Raw genomic sequence first — 23,478 nt, forward strand, 5'->3', positions numbered from 1 at the left:
GGTTATGTTAGAAGAGATCATTAGCAAAAACATGAAGCTCTCTGATGGGAGCGAAAGGAAAGAAGAAGAAAAAAGGAAAGTGAATCAACTCAAGAGAAGAATCTTATAGAAGAGTAGAGCTTTGTTAAACATAATTCTTTAAGTTGAATAGAATCCTTAGGAAAGAATGCTTCACTATGTGAGAGAATTTTCTTGCACAAGGACCCCGATGGTTTCTTGCGCGCTTGCCAAATGAGGCTACACAATCTTCCTGTGGTCAGAGAAAAGAATGGGAAGAGAAATTTCGGTATTATTCGGTTTATTATTTTTATTTTTACTTCGGTTCATTCATCGGTCTCGTTCCCTATACAACAGTAATGACGTAGCCAATAGACTCGCTTACGGAGCGGAATTGCCAGTGATGCTCTTTTCCATTTTCTTACAAAAGAGAAAGTTTTCCATACAAGGGGACATGAGAAAATTTAGAAACATTAGGTATTACAAATTTTTTTTGTTGCAGATTCAGTAAAATAAACAATTGTTCAGAAATAAAAAGGAAGGTTTAGAGGACGGGTACTCTATGGAACATTTAAGAAGAATTTATACTTGTCTGCCATTTTCAAGATAATAGAAAATTTATAGTACATATTTCCTCATTATTCATTTATTATTATCACTATTTTTTTTATTTTTATTTATTTAGATTGGAAATAAACACGCAGGGTTGCGAATTCTGAGCAAGAGAGTAGCGTCTTTATTCTTTGGTAAGCTTTCTTCCCGTGTTTTTTCTTTACGAATATTCAGAGCGTTTTTTTAGGTGGAATGGTCGATAGCAGCTACTTTTAAATAACAAATTATAGTTAATACGATGTAAAACAATATCCTGAGCAAACATATTTTCCAAAGTAGTAGGTTTCAACGTCGTATGTTATTAGTTGCTTAGTCTTCCATTTAATTGGCACTCGTGTAATATATTCGATCATACGGAGAGGAAACAAAGAGGTTCTCGATCTGTTATGTAAGTCGACAACAAAAATCGACTTTTCCTTTAGCTAAATTGCATTATGCATGACACTGTGTTTATGGTTGTTTACAATACATATATATCGTATAATATTATACAAATTGTATATTTAGAACAACTGTAACAAATCTTCTCGTGGTTGAATTGTGGTTTCATTGGTTGAACTGTATTACGTAAACTGTTATTACAGTTATTAACAGTAATTGTGTAATTTTACCTTCCTTTCCTTTGTTCTATAAGTTAATGCTCGAGAAGTCTATAGTAAAATAACCAGTGAAAAGGAAAGCTTTATTGATGTATTTTGTGGTCACTGGATCTTGTGGTCACGTATTCCTGCTTCAACTGTTAATAACAGTTTAAGTAATACAGTTCACCCAATGAAAACGTCACTTATTTATATTACAGACACGGGAAGATTTACTATAGTTCTGCTAAATATACAATTTGTATAATATTATACGATTTACAAATAATACGATTATAAGCACTTTAAAAAAAATCACAATTAGGAAGAATTGTAAAGTTTTTGACAATTGCCGGTTTTATCTCGTTTTAACCGTCATGTCCAAAAAAAAAAAAAGAGAATCTTTAGGCATTGTTTTTGACAATTGTCAAAATATTTGAATCATGTAAAACGAATGGCGTTTTCATACGCTACGGACTGACGATACGCCGAAATAGATTGGGGTTGAATTAATTGTGAAAACGTTGAACAGAACAATGTCTTCCTGCATAATTCGTAGCGAAAATCATCATTGTAAAGGAAAAATCTCATTTTGGAAAAGGGAAAATTAACCCTTTCGAGCCGACTGTCACATATATGTGACAGCAAGAAACGCGCTCACTTCCCGGCCGACACACCCGCGTGTCAGAGAGTTTTCTCGTTCACCCCCGACCGTCACTTATTTGTGCCAGCATTTCGGAACGTTTTAAAAAATGAAATTTCTTCCAAAAGATGGCATTGTATGTCCATATGGTTTCAGATACATGTAGATTTGACCTTCTACTCAAGATGAAAGTACATTCACGTGGTTTTTAGGGGAAGGAGTGAAGGGGGGAATGTTTTATGAGGGCTCTTTAAATTAGCACGTGATATTTATTTACAGTAAGTAAGGGAGTTTTTTTTAACTCTCGCTACTTTCGATTTTCGGATTATTTTTTAGTGGATAATTAGATCTTGTAGGCTTGAATTTTTTTTCTTTTTACCGTTAGAATGTCGAAGCGTCGAAAATTTTTAACTGAGCTGGAAATAGAGGAAATTATGCAAAATATTTAAACTTATTAATATTTATATTACATTTAAACAAGAAATAACTTAAGTAAATAAAGTATCCATAGAAATATATATAAAGCATATGTCACTTAAGTACTCTACAGAACAATATTAAACAATGCGCTGATATTTCGGTAATTTCATGGAATTAGGCTTAACATCAAGAAACCCTCCGGCCCTGGGGAGACACACGCTAGAGAGACTGCCGGCCTCAGCGGTAAGCGCGCTTTCGCGCTTTGCGTCGCGAAAGGGTTAAGCACTTTTTAAAAACACGCCATGAAAAAAGCATCTTTAAGGGCTTTTAAAAAACGAAAATCGAAAATAAGCACCTTTAAGCACTTTTTAAAAACGCTACGCACCCTGTTAAAACCGAATTTTAATTATTGATTAATATTTTGCAACACATCTTTGGAAATAACCTTTACTTTCGGATTAGATATTCTGAAACAGAGTCCACTTTAGGCTGAGAGAAGAGAAGAGCAAAGATCAAAAGTCGTTATGTTGGAGCAGGAAGAAAAATAGAAAAGGGGTGGTATTCAAATTCCCACCCACCAAAGGCAGTAAAACGAAACTTAAGTCAGTGGCACAACACACAGATGTTAAAATACACATAATTCCAGTCTCTCGGAACCTTGTGTTTGCAGAGGCACAAAAATTCCAGAAATGCTTTCCCACTTTGGGGAAAGGAACAGAGGAGAAGGGAAATGAAAAATGTTGACTGGAATCGTAAACATTGAAGTTTTAGATGAGAAGCGGGAGATATGATGATCCTCAAATAGTGCTCTTTTATCTTCTTTTTTATTTTTTATTTCTATGTTCTGTGGAGAGTTAGAAGTAATTTTCTTCCAAACCCAAGCGGAACGATAATGTAGAAGTAATATTAAAAAAGAGAGAGAAATGGACTACGAAATAGGATTCAAGTGAAATGGGATCTCAACAAAATAACTGAACTCAATAGCCAGTGATTTGCAAACACATAAAGTTACAATTTAAATTCGTAAAATTTTGCGAAGCAACAAAATGAAATGTATTTATTAAGTCAAAAAATAAAATCCATGTGTTGCAACGTAAATAAAAATAATTATTTTTAAGAAAATAAGAAACTCAAGAGTATACAATAACGCAAAAATTCCTTATTATAATTATTGTAATTTTCTCTCTGTACTCTGCTCAAAAAACTTAATTCTGAAAATTTTAAAATAACTAGGTTTGTTTTCAAAGTTTTTGCAATAACTATATTGAACATGTTAAACCATATCATAATATTTGTTGCAACCATAATGCTGCAAAGTTGAACCATGTTTTGAAAGATTTTGGGTAGAATTTAACTTTCGTTAATACTACGGCTAACCTTATTTTATACCCCCAGGAGTAAACAAACACATTAAAGATATTAGTACGCGATGTTCTGCCTTATTAGGATTCAGCGATTGGTACGGAAATTTTTACGCATGCGCTGTTAAGCTCAAAGAGTGCGTACGATAGCTTTATTATGAACTGCAACGTTTTGCAAAATCTTTCTAACATTGTACAACTTTAAATTAATTACTTGATATAGCTCAACTTGCACAGAAAGAAGGTTAAATTTAACACTTTGTTAAGGTGGCAGAAAAATTTTACACTATATCAAGAAACGAATTTTTTTTCTTTTTCTTTTTTGACAGAGCACATCTGTTAAACTCTTGCGCTAACACAGTGATTCTCAACCTTTTTTTCGTTGCGGCACACTTTTAACGATTTCGAAATTTGACGGCACACAATGAAAAAATTAGATTAAAAGATTTTTAATTACCTATTTTACACTGTGTTAAATGGTTTGTGATAATAATTTTGAATGTGGAATAAAATAATATGCACTACAAAATCACATTTATTAAGGGATTAATTATTTCTTTCGACCAATTTTTTATTAGTTAGTAACAGTTATTTATTTTTTTGCTAGTTATAAATTGTTAGCTTGTTTTCTGTAATTATTAACTGTTTTTTTTATTTCTTGTTGACCAGTTTTTTTGCTAATTATTAATTGTTAGCTTAATTTTTGTTAATTATCCTTTGTTAATTTGTTTTTTATATATTTGTTTTTTTAGTTATTCTTTGTTAGTTTGCTTACTAATTGCATAGCTTATTGCAGCTCTTACAACATTTTTTAAAATTGTGTGCTAAACACTTCCATCTTATTTTAAGATTGTCAGAGACAATAAAATCGCCGACGAAGATGCTATCACGCTGTTAAAGCGTGGGAAAATTATGAAAAGTATATATATATACACTTTTCTTTATTTTAAACTTTACTCATAATAAAAAAAAGCATTATAATTTTTATTGCATCATTTCTAATATTTGGCGGCACATTTTAAGAATTTGGCGGCACACAAAAGTGCCGCGGCACAGTGGTTGAGAATCACTGCGCTAACATATAGCGTATTTTTTATTTTCGCTTTTAAAAACATTGGGACAAACACGCATGAAGACGGAGGATTTGAAATGAACTTCATCGAGCAAGATCGTGCTTTTTTATTAGAAATTTTGGAGAATGTTGAACCATAGTATCGATTATATTTGGTACAATCTTTATGTAGTATGAATTTGAACCAGAATATCACTCAGATTTGCGAGTTTAATACTGTACAAAATTGAAAACCATGTTAACATTTAAATTTAATACAACCTCAATAAAGTACCAAGTTGAAACCATAATATCGGTTCAATTTTCTACAATCTTAAAGCAGTATCAAGTTGGAATTTGTAACAATCTTAAGATTGTACAAAATTGAACCATGTTATCTACATTCAATATACTCCTCAAATTGAACTATAAGATTGGCAAAATTCACAACAATTTTAATGCAATATCATGTCAAACAACGTTATCATTCAAATTTGCTACAATCTAAATGCAGTACCAAGTTAAACCATATTACAGATCAAATTTGCTACGATTTTCATGCAATAACCAAATTGAACCATATAATCATGCAAACTCATTTTTCTTTAACTTGATAAACTATAATATAACTCAACTTAAGAGAAAACATAGTCCGATTTAAAATTTATTAACAGTCATGCAGCAAGTCAGCTTTGTATTATGGTTGCGTTGATTTTAATTAACTACCACAGTGTTATTTTTTTAAAAAGCAAAATGATATATACCAACGCATTATTGTAATGTTAATAACATATTTAATAGAAGAAAAGGAAATCCGAACAAAATTTTAAGGGAAAAAAAAAAAAAAAAAAAACGGAATAAAAATTTTTGTTTTAAATTTCAAAACATAAATTAATTCAAAAGATTGATTAACTTCTTTATTGTCCGTACAAAGCTACCGAAGCATAGAATTGAATATAAAAACAAAATTCTTTCTCAATCTTTTAAAAATAAAAAGACCAAAAAAAAAACAAAAAAAAAAACGTATCTAGAGGGGAGGAGTTTGAATTGAGAAATATAAATTTGTAATCCTTTACGAGGGGTGGGGGTTACGTTGGAGTCCATAATAAACCAAAAGAATTGATATCGACAACGACATTATTTAAGAAAAAAGAAGAACTACAGAGCAAATAAAGTTAGAGCTCGTTTTATCCCATGCCTTTTTGTTTGAATTTATTATTTTTGTTATCGTGCAGGAATTCTAGTATTATTATTTTTTATGCGGTGTTTTTCTCTTTTGCTTGTCGTTATCTTTTCGCCAAAAGCAACTGGATTCTAAATTTGAAACGATGTTGAGTAAAGAATAAACGACGAAGGAAAAAAAAAAGATCACGTCCCTCCTCCCTTCCTTACAATCTTTTAAATCACGTAGAAGCCAAACGATTTTAGTCCATCTTCATTCACTGTCCCGTTTGTCAAACCAAGAGGGGTGGTGTAAGATGTTCGAAATATTCTATTTTATTTTATTCATCGACAGGAACAACCGACACATATTGCGGATGTGTAGCAGTTGTAAGCTATGTTCGATTTCTTAAACTCGTAATTGTCAACCAATTACAGATGAGAGGGGACATTCATAAATATCGTTTTGAATGAACATAGCTGAATATCTCATTCGTCGATATCTATATTTTATTTTGTTACGGAGGAGGTCGATTACTTAAGGTTCCATAAAAAAAAAATTTAAAAAAAAGAAACAACTGCTTTACATTCATCAAATTGTTTCAACGTTTCAAAATAAAATCATTATTTAACAAAGCGAAACTATTTATTTACTTAAATATCCAACGAAAACAATGAGTTGCGGTTTAATTTGTAAACGTTCCCCTACCTCATTCTAAATCATTCAACATTCATCTACAAATCGTTTTAATATATAAAACCTCGCAACTGAGAGAAGAAAAGAAATGCATGTTATACAACGGCATTTCGATAACCGAGGGGCACTTGGAAACTAAAAAACGATTTATCATTTCATCAACACGATAGGACAAAAAGAATAAATTATTAGCTATAAAATATGAGTAAAGAGAATTGAGAGCTTTTTTCGTTCTCTTCTATGATTTCGAATAATGAACGACATCTATTTGTTCTGAAACCAATGTTATCCTGATTAATTATGAGAATAATTATAATAATTTCATGAAAGCTTTATACAATTTTAATTTGTTTTACGTTTATAAACAAGGATTAAATGTCCATTGTATAATTAAGGAAAACAATGTAAGAAATCATTATTTCATCCTTTTTTTAATCTTTGAAAAAAATAAATCGCATTCTTTTCTTTAAATAACTACAATTAGTAATCGTTTATGAGCATTGGTTGCAAAGTTCATTTATATATATATATATATATATATCCTTTTTCCTATCCTATTTTAATTAAATTCGAATAATCGTAAGTTAGGTGATTAAATCGCCAAATTAATAATTTAAAAAAAAAATGCTTACAAAATGAAAATATAAAATTTTGTTTAGTTCTAAATGTAACGCACATTAAAATTGCGACATAAACAATAATTCTAACAAAATTTATAGTTTTAAAAATCATAACAAGTGTCATAAGAAGTTTAAAAATCAGAACAAGTTTTAAAATGTATGTATGCACTATGTAGTAATGTATGCATCACAGAACGGTAAACACTTTTTGAATAAAAAACTGCAAAGGTGTGCACTGTTCGCAGTTCCTTTTAAATAGTTATTTTTATTTAATTCATAAAATGTTTTTATTAAAATTTATATTAAAATGATTTCAATTTGTAAGCTCTAAAAATAACAGATTATTTTATAGGAAAAACAGACAAATCTTTCTTTTAAAAGCATTAATAAATGGAGAAAAAAATATGTAAGCAAAAAATAAAAAAAATGTAAAACTTCAAATTCTTATCCCAAAAACTAAAAAATCCTTATGCAAAATTATAAAAGCAATAAAATAAAATATATTATTATGTAAAACAAATAAAAACGTTTGTTCACTTTAATGAACTACACGCAAAACTCTTAACTCTCCCCAAACTACAAAATAAATCAATTTCAATTTTCCTAAACAACTTCAAAATCTTATTTTTCTCCTCTTAATTCCTCTTTCCGAAAATAAAACTGGGAATTCCATCAAGTATATATCTGAAAGCGCCAAACGAAAACATCCATTTTACAAATGGCAGGGCAAATAGAAAAGATAATCACGAATTTTAATTGAGAATCTTATCACTCGAAATGCGCCTAAATAAAAACAACAAAAACAGCACGAGTCAAATAAGTTAATCTGAATTTCTTTATGAAAATCTCCCAAACCCCTCCCCCCTTCATACCAGCTTCCTGATTACAATATCCGTCATATTGAGAGATATACATAAAAGAAGAAGGGAAAAAAAGAAACTTCTCAGCTACAGAATCCTTAATTAGCTAATTGTGAAAAGCCTCGCTCAAAATCTTCTTGCTATAGGGTTTTAACATGATTATTATTCTGTCGCTACCATGCAATTAAGTATGGCATAACCAACTTATATTCGAGACGTGAACGATTTGGCTGTTTTGGCGAGCCCCTTTGGCGATTGGAGGAAAGAACCCGTATCACTACGATCCTTCCTCTTCTTCTAACGCAGTTATATTGCTATCTGCGAATGGAATAAGAGGAAGACTTGCGATACCGAAATTCGAGGTTTTTTCAACCTCCGCGGGATTTACGAAAAAAGTTTTTTATGTTTGGTTACTTTCTTGGAAACGAAATTTAATTATTTAGATTCTGAAAAGCAAATATTTATTAAATTTTGAAATTGAATTATGTTATTAAAATATATCAGACAGCATTTGTGTTTTTTCGATAATGGATATTGTGATTGTGCCCTATTAGTGGATTACTTTTTCTTTTGGATATACAAAATAATACAAAACAGGGGGAAAAAAAGAGTAAGTAACTAATTTGATTTGAATAAATATTTATATTTGTAAAAAAAATATTCTTATTTAATTGTAGCGAGTGTTCTATAGATTTTTAAGGTTTTAAATGTCAGTATTTAAATCTTATTCGTAAGATAGTATTAACAAATTAACTTTTTTTCATCATTAAAAAATAGCGTTAAGAATTAATGTTCATATATTTTTGATTTATTTTAAAGTGATAAAAATGTAAGAATAAGATTTAAAAAAATATTAACGAAAAATAATCAGCCTGTTTTTCTAATTTATGAAAACTGACGATAATATGAAAATAATAAAATAAAGAATAAACAAAATAATATAGAAGAAATATTTACGAAAGAAAATAACACCAGCACTTTAAAAATATTTAAATTCAATTCATACCTTTTTTTTTTTGTTTACTACATTTTCTTAAAATGTGTAACGAAAAAGAAAATTTATCCAATTAATTTGAATTATTTATTTCCGTATTCCAAAATTATTTCCGTATTATTATAACAATCAAAAATAAAAGAATCAAACAATTTTATTTTATTTTTCTTACATATGTAAACAGTATTACCAAATCTTATTAATATTTTCTTAAAAGATTTACAAGAAACACAGTTAATTTGTTCGTTATTTTCTTTAAATATGTGCAAAAAAAAAAAAAAAAAAATTTACAGAATTTTATTTACTTCACTTTACAAGTATATACATAAAAAACTTTCATCATTTTAAAATTGTTTTTATTTTAAATTAAATATATATGTTTTAAATATTTGTATTAAATTGGTATTATGGCATGAAATTTATATTTATTTAAATCGGTTTCTTGAATTAATTGGAGGTTTTAAAAACACAAGAGATTTTTCAAGTGTTTAAAATTTTGTTTAAATAACAAAGAATTTAACCGTAAATTAACAGTTGAGGTGTAAATGAGACACGTGAGTGACTATTGTCTTAATTTACTTATGCTCTCAATCAACACTATTTTTCATACCGTCTCGCAGCTTCGAATTTTATTATGGTGTTAAGCGATCACCATAAATAAAAATAATCTAAGCCTTATGTAAGTTTACTCAAATCTTTATTTACTATGTTTATAAACAAATATTTATATGTATATTATATGATAAAACTGTAAGGTAAGAGTAGCAATCTTTTTCGAAATAAGACCGCAGAAAAATAATTTTTCATTTTCGACGACCGAAAAAAAATTCAGTTTTCAAACAATTAATAATAATTTCAGTAATTCTTAGTGCGCAATAAAGTTCAATTTCGATTTGTCGTAAAAATTAAAAAACAAATAACACTAAATTGTATATTGCTTTTACATTGTATATGTGTAATCTTTCTAAATTAAAAAGCGTTCGACGTTTTGTACACTTTAACTCGAATAAAATTTATAACAGTTTTGATGACTTTATCTGTATAATAATAATAATTATATTATAATTAATAAAAAAAATAATAAATTTTAATTTTATTAATAATTACTATAGGAAAAGAGTGATGATTTTATTTTTTCCCCTATAGTAATTACTTAGATCTTTAATTTTCAAATAAATCCTGAACTATAAATGTTCTGAGCGTGTTATTATTAAAGGAAACTTCCTTTAAATCTTGTGACATTTAAAATTAGTACTTATTTTGAAGCTTATAGTATATTCTTAGTAAAAAAAACAATATTGGCAGTAGTTTATTTGATTGAAGGGCTCAACATTGATTATTCGCGTGCCGTATCTGGCTTTAGACCCGCGGGTTCCGCTGTAAGAGCTAATGTTTTAATAACACAAATAATCTCTTAGAGCCATAATTACATCTAGGTTTAGTACTTTTAGTATAACACTTTTGCGATACCAATATTGAATCATATTATTTTTCATTCTTATTGAACTCTAAAAATGTATTATGGCTTGTATCAACAAATTATCTTCGATAAACATTACAAGAAATTGAAACCAATTTAATGTGCCTGTGGATTAAAGAATCCAATTTAGCTTTTAGTAAGTGATAATGTTTTCTGGAAGGAACTTCCAAGACGAAAACTGAAGCAAAATTATATCTTATTCCTCGTAAAGCAACGAAGATCAATCCAAATGTCACTTAAAACTTAAAAGGAAAATAATGTTTCTTTAGTTATGTCATCCGGTTTCGTGTTTTAACCATTTATTTCACTATAAACATAAAAAGAAATTAATGTGTTGTATAATAAATATTTTTTTATTAATATGTTTATGATGTAAAAAATAGTGAGTAAAAAGGTTCGTTTTTTAGAGGGTGTTACGCAAGGACCCTTCTAATTGTAATTTTAGAATCCATATCGAAAATGAAAATTGTAACGCACCAGGGCTCGTAATTAACAGTGGTTCGTTGGACCGAAACCACTAAAACTTGACTAAAACCAATAAAAAATATCAGTGATTCAAATCAACAATCGATATAACGAAAGAGTGTGCTGTTTTGGTTTTTTGACTTTCAATTTCTAATTATATTGTCATAAAATAGCATTTTCATCATAATAGTGAACATTACACATTATCTGTAATGCAATTTTTTTAAAATTTAAATTAGCTTTATTATTATTTATAACAAGAATAATAATGATTAACAAAGATATGTAAACAGACCAGAATAAATATGAACGGACTAGTATAATCACTGGTCCACGGACCAGTATCTAAAATTTTTTTTATTTCCTACCCTTGCAATACACATTGTTAGAACTTGTAAATAAATATTTAAATGTGCAAAAAGAAAAACAAGTTCGCAAAATCTGGAATTGTGTCTTTGGCAATCAAACTGGTTTTGATGTTTACAGACCAGTCTTCCCCAGCAGTGCATTCACTAGAATTCAAAAGCAATTTCTTTTTTATTGCTTACATACTTGTGATTTCTCAATGAGCATTTTTCTTTTGTCTATATTTTTGCCAAAGATACTGAAATGTATATTAAAGGCGGTTAATACGGAACATCCTTTATTAAGTAATTCTACGCGCGATATTAGAGGAAAGTGCCCTTTTCTTTTCTTTAAATAGTGATGCAAAAAAATCGGGATTCCGAAGAGAAAAACGGAGTCATTTATATAATGCCATACATTTCCGAAAACTATCCTCCTTTCTTATGAAGATTGCTTTCTGGAAAAGCCTTTTCACAAATCGCAAAATCGATGAAGGGGCATTTGGCATATTATTGCGCTTTTCTTTGCTAACGACGAAATTAACAAATCGCCAAGCGCCTCAATTGTAAAAACGGAGCGCTGCATCTGTTTCGATTATTTCTCTCTGAGAAAATAAGAAATGATTCTTCATTGTCATTATCTGAAAAGGCTTTTAAAAACTTGATGATTTTGAAAAGAAAAAGTTCTGCTATAGCGCCTTAATGATTTGCGATACGAAATATTTCTTATTTCCATTAACTTACATAACTAACGACATATAATTAAAAAGTATCTAGTTTGCAATTAACATATATTTGTATTGTGTAAACATCATATTTAATTCCTTTTTTTTATACATCATTAGTATTTTACTATGATTAAAACAATAATGATTTATTGTTAATAAAATAAAGTATTCTATTTATTTTTACTTTAGTAATAAAGTTTATTTTTTTTCGCAATTTGAGAAAATATGAATTTTGCGACAATTTAAGTAAAATGTCAATTTTTTTTTCTTTCTATACTACTGGATAAAAATAGCAATGGTTAATTTTAAAAAATTATTTTTATTTATTTTAAGTTATAGTTAATGATGCATTTTTAACTCTTATTCTTAAATCATTAAAAAACAATTAATTTACATAAATTTTTACTCTATACATAATTGTCATCAACTTTTTGAAATAGAATAAGTTTAACTTTGTAAATTTAGAATACGCTTTGTTTTGTAAACTCTTATTTATGTAATTAGAAAATAAATTTTAGGTCTTATAAAAAATAATCGGATTTTTTTCTCCTTCGATATCATCGATTTTCGTCAAAATTTGAAACCGGTGCTAAATCAGTATTTTTGATTATATGGAGTCCCTGGCCAAATTATTAAACGCACTATAAGCTTCTATGTAAAATCTTAATTATCAGGCGAAACTATACAGCATTATTGTACTTACGCGGCTGAAACCGGTTTATACTTGTTAGAATCGGTTAATCTAGAATCGGTTAATGTTGTAATGCAATACGCTAAAAATAAATACAAATAGGAAGTATATGGAAAATCTTCTGAATAAAAACCCATTACATGTATGCTTAAATATAAAAGTATGGCATAGAAATTCGTGCAAAACATGTCATTATTAAAACACTACAGTGCGTCTCATAATTTGGTCTCATTATTATAATATACTAATATAATACCTGATATAATAAATATTCAATATTTATTTAATGTATCGTCAAATTTATATTATATATCGTCTAATTTAACCCATCGATACACGAACGTCAACAAGCGCAAACCGGTTTCAGTCGCATAAAAACAATAAAGCTGCATAGTATCAACTGATAATTGAGACTTTACATAGAATCTTACAGTGCGTCTGATAATTTGGTCTCATTATTATAATATACTAATATAATACCTGATATAATAAATATTCAATATTTATTTAATGTATCGTCAAATTTATATTATATATCGTCTAATTTAACCCATCGATACACGAACGTCAACAAGCGCAAACCGGTTTCAGTCGCATAAAAACAATAAAGCTGCATAGTATCAACTGATAATTGAGACTTTACATAGAATCTTACAGTGCGTCTGATAATTTGGTCTCATTATTATAATATACTAATATAATACCTGATATAATAAATATTCAATATTTATATAATATATCGTCTAATTTATATTATATATCGTCTAATTTAACCCATCGATACACGAACGTCAACAAGCGCAAACCGGTTTCAGTCGCATAAAAACAATAATGCTGCATAGTATCAACTGATAATTGAGACTTTACATAGAATCTTACAGTGCGTCTGATAATTTGGTCTCATTATTATAATATACTAATATAATACCTGATATAATAAATATTCAATATTTATTTAATGTATCGTCAAATTTATATTATATATCGTCTAATTTAACCCATCGATACACGAACGTCAACAAGCGCAAACCGGTTTCAGTCGCATAAAAACAATAAAGCTGCATAGTATCAACTGATAATTGAGACTTTACATAGAATCTTACAGTGCGTCTGATAATTTGGTCTCATTATTATAATATACTAATATAATACCTGATATAATAAATATTCAATATTTATTTAATGTATCGTCAAATTTATATTATATATCGTCTAATTTAACCCATCGATACACGAACGTCAACAAGCGCAAACCGGTTTCAGTCGCATAAAAACAATAAAGCTGCATAGTATCAACTGATAATTGAGACTTTACATAGAATCTTACAGTGCGTCTGATAATTTGGTCTCATTATTATAATATACTAATATAATACCTGATATAATAAATATTCAATATTTATTTAATGTATCGTCAAATTTATATTATATATCGTCTAATTTAACCCATCGATACACGAACGTCAACAAGCGCAAACCGGTTTCAGTCGCATAAAAACAATAAAGCTGCATAGTATCAACTGATAATTGAGACTTTACATAGAATCTTACAGTGCGTCTGATAATTTGGTCTCATTATTATAATATACTAATATAATACCTGATATAATAAATATTCAATATTTATTTAATGTATCGTCAAATTTATATTATATATCGTCTAATTTAACCCATCGATACACGAACGTCAACAAGCGCAAACCGGTTTCAGTCGCATAAAAACAATAAAGCTGCATAGTATCAACTGATAATTGAGACTTTACATAGAATCTTACAGTGCGTCTGATAATTTGGTCTCATTATTATAATATACTAATATAATACCTGATATAATAAATATTCAATATTTATTTAATGTATCGTCAAATTTATATTATATATCGTCTAATTTAACCCATCGATACACGAACGTCAACAAGCGCAAACCGGTTTCAGTCGCATAAAAACAATAAAGCTGCATAGTATCAACTGATAATTGAGACTTTACATAGAATCTTACAGTGCGTCTGATAATTTGGTCTCATTATTATAATATACTAATATAATACCTGATATAATAAATATTCAATATTTATTTAATGTATCGTCAAATTTATATTATATATCGTCTAATTTAACCCATCGATACACGAACGTCAACAAGCGCAAACCGGTTTCAGTCGCATAAAAACAATAAAGCTGCATAGTATCAACTGATAATTGAGACTTTACATAGAATCTTACAGTGCGTCTGATAATTTGGTCTCATTATTATAATATACTAATATAATACCTGATATAATAAATATTCAATATTTATTTAATGTATCGTCAAATTTATATTATATATCGTCTAATTTAACCCATCGATACACGAACGTCAACAAGCGCAAACCGGTTTCAGTCGCATAAAAACAATAAAGCTGCATAGTATCAACTGATAATTGAGACTTTACATAGAATCTTACAGTGCGTCTGATAATTTGGTCTCATTATTATAATATACTAATATAATACCTGATATAATAAATATTCAATATTTATTTAATGTATCGTCAAATTTATATTATATATCGTCTAATTTAACCCATCGATACACGAACGTCAACAAGCGCAAACCGGTTTCAGTCGCATAAAAACAATAAAGCTGCATAGTATCAACTGATAATTGAGACTTTACATAGAATCTTACAGTGCGTCTGATAATTTGGTCTCATTATTATAATATACTAATATAATACCTGATATAATAAATATTCAATATTTATTTAATGTATCGTCAAATTTATATTATATATCGTCTAATTTAACCCATCGATACACGAACGTCAACAAGCGCAAACCGGTTTCAGTCGCATAAAAACAATAAAGCTGCATAGTATCAACTGATAATTGAGACTTTACATAGAATCTTACAGTGCGTCTGATAATTTGGTCTCATTATTATAATATACTAATATAATACCTGATATAATAAATATTCAATATTTATTTAATGTATCGTCAAATTTATATTATATATCGTCTAATTTAACCCATCGATACACGAACGTCAACAAGCGCAAACCGGTTTCAGTCGCATAAAAACAATAAAGCTGCATAGTATCAACTGATAATTGAGACTTTACATAGAATCTTACAGTGCGTCTGATAATTTGGTCTCATTATTATAATATACTAATATAATACCTGATATAATAAATATTCAATATTTATTTAATGTATCGTCAAATTTATATTATATATCGTCTAATTTAACCCATCGATACACGAACGTCAACAAGCGCAAACCGGTTTCAGTCGCATAAAAACAATAAAGCTGCATAGTATCAACTGATAATTGAGACTTTACATAGAATCTTACAGTGCGTCTGATAATTTGGTCTCATTATTATAATATACTAATATAATACCTGATATAATAAATATTCAATATTTATTTAATGTATCGTCAAATTTATATTATATATCGTCTAATTTAACCCATCGATACACGAACGTCAACAAGCGCAAACCGGTTTCAGTCGCATAAAAACAATAAAGCTGCATAGTATCAACTGATAATTGAGACTTTACATAGAATCTTACAGTGCGTCTGATAATTTGGTCTCATTATTATAATATACTAATATAATACCTGATATAATAAATATTCAATATTTATTTAATGTATCGTCAAATTTATATTATATATCGTCTAATTTAACCCATCGATACACGAACGTCAACAAGCGCAAACCGGTTTCAGTCGCATAAAAACAATAAAGCTGCATAGTATCAACTGATAATTGAGACTTTACATAGAATCTTACAGTGCGTCTGATAATTTGGTCTCATTATTATAATATACTAATATAATACCTGATATAATAAATATTCAATATTTATTTAATGTATCGTCAAATTTATATTATATATCGTCTAATTTAACCCATCGATACACGAACGTCAACAAGCGCAAACCGGTTTCAGTCGCATAAAAACAATAAAGCTGCATAGTATCAACTGATAATTGAGACTTTACATAGAATCTTACAGTGCGTCTGATAATTTGGTCTCATTATTATAATATACTAATATAATACCTGATATAATAAATATTCAATATTTATTTAATGTATCGTCAAATTTATATTATATATCGTCTAATTTAACCCATCGATACACGAACGTCAACAAGCGCAAACCGGTTTCAGTCGCATAAAAACAATAAAGCTGCATAGTATCAACTGATAATTGAGACTTTACATAGAATCTTACAGTGCGTCTGATAATTTGGTCTCATTATTATAATATACTAATATAATACCTGATATAATAAATATTCAATATTTATATAATATATCGTCTAATTTATTCAGTCGAATTTATATTATATATCGTCTATTTTAACCCATTGATACACGAACATCAACAAATGCAAACCGGTTTCAGTCGCGTAAAAACAATAAAGCTGAATAGTATCAACTGATAATTTGGCCAGGTGCTGTATTATGCCTGGTTGGACAACTAAGGGTAAAAATTACATGTCTGATCAGAATTCTTTTTATCACCCATCGCATGTTGGGGCTAAATTCCTTATAGATTTAAACATTGGCGATCAAAATCAAGACAGACCCTTTAAATTTGAATGGAGATTAAGAACAAAAAACTTTCTAAATGAGCTTTGTTTCTTTTCAACCATTTAAATTTTTAAGCACCATTAGCCACGAAAAACATAATGTTCTATAAAAAAAATAAAAAAATGGTCCTGACATAGTTGAAGCGAGAGACAAGAAATACTAAATCTACCTTTCCTGGAAACGATTGCAGTGTTCGTGTCACGCACGTATTACCAAGAGCATAAAAACTTTCTTTCTTTTGATAGAAATCAAAAATAAAAAAAACCAAATAAAAATTAGCATAATTTCTCAGAAAAAAAAAAGTCATTGGAGTAATCCGATTACCAGTCCATAAGCAAGTCGTTAACACTTATAAAAATGGGTGGTGGTTAACTACCATGACTTAACGGCCACCATAACTGGTAATTCAGCTGTGGTTTCCGCTTCATATTCTTTTTTATACTTATGGAAAAGTATTAAGTCTAAAAAATTTTCCCCTGATAACGGGTTGTCTTGTTATAATGAGAGGCATTCACCATTTTTATATAAGCTGGACTTTTATTGAGGTTAGCAGGTTTAAATGCACGCTAGAGAGATTTAAAAAAAAAATGAAATTAATCATCAGAGAAGCTGTAATACCCAATCATTCACATAAAATTAGAATTTAAATATGATGGATGACTAGCTTTTTGGAAACAGAAATAGAGTTGTAGAATTTTTTTGATTAATTGAATTTAGGTATAAGCTTACTTTACAGTAAATGGCTCCAAATTTAAAGCAATTGAACAACATAAACGAAATTATTATAACACCCATAGCAGAGGGCTTTTTTTCCGATATTGCTCCTATATAGAATTTTCGATTCACCCGATATTTTACAACCAATATCGGTCTTATATAGAATTGTCAGATTCACCCGATATTTTACAGCCACTTTACAACCAATATCGGTCTTATATAGAATTGTCAGATTCACCCGATATTTTATAACCACTTTACGACCAATATCGGTCCTATATGGAATTGTCAGATTCACCCGATATTTTGTATCCATCATTTAGCCAATGTAGGCCCTATATAGGCAATTCTAATACCAATATTAAAAAATCTAGGCATCTCAATATTAGTCGTTCGGTGCATGTTCTTATAGGACCTATATTGAGCCAATTTTGAACTCAACGGGGGCCAAGATAAAATTTGTTGCTAGGGACTATTTCGATAGTGTGGCATACTTAAGGACATGCTATTGCCATCAAAAGTCTAAGTTCACAGGGTTCCCATGTAATTTCAGAAGGAAAAAAAGATTCCCTGGCTTTTCCAGGTTTTTCAGCAAATTTTCAATGTAAATCCAGGACATATTTTGCCTACATCATACAAAATTTTTCATCAGAACACTTCTATTTTTTTTCCTATTTGTAATGTTATATATTAGATTTTGTGAGCACAAAAAAAAAAAATAAATATTTGAATGAGGATGGAAACATGGAAAAGTTTCACTAAAAAGTGAAATTTTTTTCAAACAAATAACTGTAATCGATGTTAGACTACTTAAATCGAATCCCAATAACTGATTACTTTCCAGGCATAATTTTGGAATTTTCCATTCTTTCATGAAAAAAAACTGACTTTCCTTGACAATTTAAGGCTTTTCCCGTTCTTCCTGACCCGTGGGAGCCCTGTATAAAGATACTCAGGTTTAAATATGCGAGAAAAAATTTAAAACTAATTTTTTTTTTTTAATTTGTAACTCCTGAAAGATAATACATATTGAAATTTCTGTTTGAATGACATAGTTTTAAATTTTTATGGAATGATGATTTTAGTTTCCATTCGTAAATGACGAATACTATCTGACAAAAACGAGGTAACTTTCAGTTACGTCAAGAGGTTATCACGTGATGGCCTGCAGTAGTTCCACTTGAAAAAAAAGTCCCTTTATTCTCGTCTTCCGGGTCGGGTTCAAAAGTACAAAGTTGCTCTTTACGATTCGCATATCAGCTTCGACGACTTTGCGGTTCGAAAAAATGTTATATGCTTTATCTAGACAAAGATGGATCATTATCACTTATACAATTTATTGCGGGTCATAAAATACAATTGTCTACATACGACTCTTAACTATCTTTATTTGTTAATTGGGCCTAAATTATGTTACTAGACGGTACCTTACAAAAAATATTATTTGCTGAGCTGTGTGATGGAAGTGTATTTTAAAAGAAACAGAAAAAAAATCTGCTAATTAGTTAGATCATTTGAATTATATGAACTTAAATATATTTTTTTGTGTCATTTAACGCTTCCGGGATATAAAAACCGTGATAAATTATTTAATTTTTGAATGTATTCAAAAATATTCTAAAGAATCACATAAACTAAATTATAAAAAATACTTTTTTTGTGTAATCTCAGAGTTATAGGTAAATAAAGAAATAAAAATGTCTAACTTTATAGATCAATATGATATTAATCTTTAAAATATATTTATACGTTGGTAAAAATAATTTAAAAAATAAATAAAAGGCAAGTTTGAATAACGTTTTATTTAACTTTGCAAGAACATAAATTGTCCAAAGGAGATAGTAAATAAGTACTTTATTATTGTAGTTGCTATTGCATTGAAATCTAATGTTATCTATCAACTAGTACGCATTTCAGAAACAATCACATACATACAGGATGATGCTTATCATAAATTTTATTTGTTCTATAAATTTCAGATCAAAGGGAAACGAAATTCTATTTGAAGATATCTGAAAATAATATCTTTTTTTGTGTAAGTTAAGAATTACCCAGAATAATAACTGTATATCAGCAACATTATGCTACAATCCATTATGTTTTATTCCAATCATTTATAGTAATAGAAATATTTAGTAAGGTTATTGTTGTAATAAAAATGAAAACAATTCAGAATTTTATTATGAGGCCATTTTCAATGCATAATGGCTGAATGCTAAATTTTATGGAAAATATTTTATTGCGAAAAAAAAAATTTAAATAAATTCAAAATATCAATGCTAGTTCATCAATTCTTTAGATGTAAAAATCAAACTACTCTACAAGAAAAATTAAAAAAAAAAAAAATTTATTAAATTTTTTATAATAGTTTAAGATTGCCCAGATTAATGACTGTTTAAGAATCCATCTTGTTTTATTCCGATAGCATTAAATACATTAAGCAATATTATTATTGTAATAAAAATGAAAACAATTCAGAATATATTATGATACCGTTTTCAATGCATAAAGAATGAATGCTAAATATCATAAAAATGTTTTATTGCGCAAGAAAAAAAAGGACAAAAATAAATCGAATATTCGTTGTTAGTTTATCTTTTTAATGTACATATAAAACTTTTCTTTAAAAAAAATTTATGTTTATTTCTTTTTTAAATTGTGAATAAAAATATAGAGAAAATAAATAATACATTGCATTAAATCTTATTTATTTTGACTATTGTATATTCATGTTATAAATATTAATAAATGTCATAAATGTTAACGTGGAAAACATACATTTTTTTATATTTTTTTAAAATCATTTCTTGCATAATTTAATTCACTCATCGTGTGTGAACTTATTAGCAACATTATGTCATCATAAATATGAAAACATATAATTTAGAATTCAGAAAAAGAGTTTTTCAGAGAGATTTTTGAAAACAACTAAACTCAGTATTGTGAATAAGTTAAAAAGAAACGTAGCAACATTTCTTAAAATATTCAACGTTTTTGCCTAGTGCTTTCTTAAGTAAATACGAGTAAAATTTATTGTCATTTCTTTTTTGTCATTATAAATAATGCTTTAATTGGAAATATTAAACACTTACGTGGTAAAGTATGCAGTTTAGCACATTAATGCCGAATTCAAAAAAAAATAAGATTTAAAACGTAAAAATTTGTATGCACTTTTTCACAATTCTATTTTTAATTATTATTTTGGCTTGATTTCCGTGCAAATGTTATCAAGAGAATACGGGAGAAATTAATACACGTTATACTCCATTGCCTGAAATACTAGAAAACGATTTTTATATTATTCTAAATTTTAACCAGATATTATGGATAGTGGCAGACTATTAGTTCAAACTTTTAAGAGCACAATTATTTGCAAACTTTTGCATAAATCATTTCAGTTTCTTTAACTGGAAGGGAAAAGACGATAACGCTTAAAAAGAAAAAATCAATTAACGTATATAACGTTACATGAATGCAAAACTCAAATTGTTATTATTTTACGACTAATATTCACAATAAAATTTTAGAAATAATAAATAGTGCACTGTTTAACTCATATTTCTCTAACTGAAAAAAAAGGGGGGGGGGGAAACATGAAAGAAATCAACACGATAGCTCTAAAAGTGAAATGAAATAATTGACGCAAATCAGATTAAATGCTTGTATAATTCAAATTTATTTTATAACTCAAATTATACCTATAACTTAACAAATTTATTGTTTAATTTAAAAGCTTAATTCACACCAAAAAAATTTTGGAAAATTAAAAATGAATTTTAGCAAACTAATTAATAGTTTTTGGTACTGCGTCAACGCACGCTTCCCCATTCAAATCTAGGAAGAGAAGTGTGATTTTCTTCTTCATTTTTGTTTTAAATATAAAGAGTAAGTTACTATGAGAAGATCGGGAAAAGAAACGGATTAAGTGAGCAGAAAGCTAGCCTGTTCATTAAATTTGATCACGTAGCTATCGAGATATAAAATAACAGTGTTACGGATGAAATTATGAAAAAGTAATGCAATAATAATAGCAGTAACGAGCGAGAGAAATATCTCTGACGAAATCGAATGTCTTCGCAAATCTTGAACTAGAAGAAGAGAAAAAGAAAAGAAAAAAAAACTTAACAACTTTAAGAGGGGGAAAAAAAAAGATGCGCCGATCAAGATAGCATTAAAGCGAAAAAAATACAAAGCAATTATTCATTTCCGTAGATACTTTTTTAATTTATTGGAAGTAAGGACAAAAAACATTTTCAATTACTCTTTCTTCTCACGTATTTTTTTTTTTTTTTTTCCCGAATTGATTGACAAGGCACGCACAAAATTGTTTTTAACGCCAACAGTAAAGTGGGAGGTATTATAAATTTGTCATAGAAATGGCAGCTTTTTCTTTCCATCAAACGCGAAAAATAAAAAGTTACGACTCTTTCACAAATTTAATAATCACATGCGTTATTTCGTAAAGAAATAAAAATTGCACTATCTTTCTTTTGTACTAATTCGTCAACGAGCTTTATTTGTGTGCGTGTATTCACAGCTATTGCTTCTATTATAATTCATAGTTACTGCTTCTATTAAATGGATAGAGTTTATTCAGAGTACTTCAAGATCAATTTGGAGGAGAATCAGTAAAAGTCAATTCATATTTCACTCTGAAGTGCAATTAATTCCGTTGTAGACCATTTCATTCATTATTTTGATTTGCAGATAATTATAGTGATAATTTTCATTGTGTAGCTCGCTTTATTCGTAACTTTAATTTCGTAGATTATCTCATTTATCATTAATTCTGAATAAGTACCTTCAAGTTGTGCCTTTCTGTAGAGCACAATGTATAAGATTCAATGTATTGCATTCTGAAGACAATTAATTCAGTTGTAGATCATTTCATTTATTATTTTGATTTTATAGATAGTTTTAGTGATAATTTTTATTAAGTAGAATCTTTTTATTGGTTATTTTATTTTCGTAGATTATTTCATTCATTATTAATTCTGGATAAGTAACTCAAAGATGTACTTTTTTTGTGAAATCCAATGTATATTGCATTCTGAAGAGCAATTAATTCAGTTGTAGACCATTTCACTGACGTCATTAATTATGTCGATCGTTTTGTTCATAATTTTTATTCGGTAGATCATTTCATTCATTATTTTGATTAGGTGAATCAATTTTATTCATCATTTTGATTCCGTGAATTAATTCCACTCATTGTCTCTTGTATTTAATTTAATGGGATGTTTATTCCTACGATTTCATTCTAGCTGTTTTATTTCATGGTGTTATCGAAATTTTAATTTATTTCAATATTATTTATTTATGACAATATTAAAAAATAAGGGCCACATTCTCGTTTGGAAGAGAGTTGAACAATTCATTCAGAGTAAAAGAAGAATTTGAATTGCCTGGATATTCAGGATAGTTTTATAGACACATAGATAAGTTTCGGCTTTTACAA

General features: G+C 28.4%; 1 protein-coding gene and 2 long non-coding RNA genes across 6 annotated transcripts in view; 1 reads left to right on the forward strand and 2 right to left on the reverse strand.

Moving 5' to 3' along the window:
- Window positions 1-23,478, reverse strand: part of Ssdp (Sequence-specific single-stranded DNA-binding protein) — a 264,699-nt gene that overhangs the window by 62,842 nt on the left and 178,379 nt on the right. The gene's annotated exons all lie outside the window — the stretch shown is intronic.
- LOC107445774 (uncharacterized) overlaps window positions 8,305-23,478 on the forward strand; it is a 57,193-nt gene continuing 42,019 nt past the window's right edge. The window contains exon 1 of the long non-coding RNA XR_006225810.3: window positions 8,305-8,610. This is a non-coding gene — a long non-coding RNA (uncharacterized LOC107445774). The remainder of the gene's footprint in view (window positions 8,611-23,478) is intronic.
- On the reverse strand, window positions 12,464-20,471 carry LOC147808743 (uncharacterized). Its single transcript, XR_015433666.1, has 3 exons — window positions 18,553-20,471; window positions 17,150-18,234; window positions 12,464-13,140 (listed from the first exon to the last, which is right to left on the reverse strand). It is a non-coding gene; the product is annotated as an uncharacterized LOC147808743 (long non-coding RNA).

The sequence above is a fragment of the Parasteatoda tepidariorum genome, chromosome 5, assembly GCF_982258835.1.
Source record: "Parasteatoda tepidariorum strain Cologne lab strain chromosome 5, Ptep-v5.0, whole genome shotgun sequence".
In the NCBI taxonomy this organism is placed as follows: domain Eukaryota; kingdom Metazoa; phylum Arthropoda; class Arachnida; order Araneae; family Theridiidae; genus Parasteatoda; species Parasteatoda tepidariorum.